This window comes from Neopelma chrysocephalum, unplaced genomic scaffold (genome assembly GCF_003984885.1).
Source record: "Neopelma chrysocephalum unplaced genomic scaffold, ASM398488v2 Primary Assembly neopelma1_94290, whole genome shotgun sequence".
In the NCBI taxonomy this organism is placed as follows: Eukaryota; Metazoa; Chordata; class Aves; order Passeriformes; family Pipridae; genus Neopelma; species Neopelma chrysocephalum.
The window spans coordinates 2,603-3,998 of NW_020922998.1; positions in this window are offsets into that span (position 1 = coordinate 2,603).

Below are 1,396 nucleotides of genomic sequence, written 5' to 3' on the forward strand. Positions count from 1 at the left end.
GGGAAGGGAAGGGAAGGGAAGGGAAGGGAAGGGAAGGGAAGGGAAGGGAAGGGAAGGTTTGGGAAGGGAAGGTTTGGGAAGGGAAGGTTTGGGAAGGGAAGGGAAGCTCCCTCTGGCAATTTGAGTTCTTTTTTGGGGTTAAATCCCCCCAAAGTGGTCCCTCCTGCTGCCCCACCTTGGGCTGCCTCTTGGTGTCCTGCAGGAGGGTCATGGGGTCGGGGTCAGGCACCGCATGGGCCACAATTGTGGGGCCAAACACCTTGGCCAGGTTGGAGATGTCCATTTTGGTGTCAGGGCTCTGGGCCACCCTATTTTCAAAGAAAACAAGAAAGGATGTGGTTCCTCTTCTCCAGTTATCACACACCTCCCTCATCCCACATTGTGGTGGGTTGAGACCCCCAAAAATCCCATTTTCCAGTCCAAGCCCCCCTCCCACAACTCACCCCAGAGTGAGAGGGGTTTTCCAGACACAACCTCAAACCTTCCCTTCCCAAACCTTCCCAAACCCTCTCAAACCCTCTCAAACCTTCCCAAACCTTCCCTTCCCTTCCCAATCCTTCCCTTCCCTTCCCAATCCTTCCCTTCCCAAACCTTCCCTTCCCAAACCTTCCCTTCCCAAACCTTCCCTTCCCAAACCTTCCCTTCCCAAACCTTCCCTTCCCAAACCTTCCCTTCCCAAACCTTCCCTGGGAGTGTCCAAGACTCAATATGGGGGAAAAGGGAATTATATCACAATCACTACACAAATAAATATTCTAATAAATTATATCCACAATTCTAATTCTCTCTCCTATTAAAGCAGTATTTTCACACACAGAATTCAGCCTCTGGATGAGGTTTTTTTTGCCCAGAATGAAGATTTTATGCTCATAAGAGAAAATAAAAATCATTTGGGAATCACAGAGGGGTTTGGATGAGGAGAGACCTCAAAGATCCAACCCTCCTGTCCATCCCCAGGTACCTCTGCAGGTGGAGCATGAGGAAAGCCAAGGTGTCCCTGTTGGCCTGGGGGAGTTCTCCAACTGCCTGGTACATGGCAGCAACGCTGTTGTCCTCATCTGGGATTTCTAGGGAAAAAAAAACAAAAAAACCCAAAAAACCCAACATTTAGACCTCAGAAAGTGACCCAAGAAGCCAGAAAATTCCCCTCACAGCCACAGCAACCCTGGGGAACAAAAATCAGCCAGAAAATTCCCATGTCATGGGAATAGTTTCATACCAGAACTCAGGCAGGAGGGCTCCACAGGGAACCAAGATCCCTGAGGAGATCCAAGATCCCTGAGGAGAACCAAGATCCTCCTGAGGAGATCCAAGATCCCTGAGGAGATCCAAGATTCTCCTGAGGAGAACCAAGATTCTCCTGAGGAGAACCAAGATTCTCCTGAGGGAAGGAGTT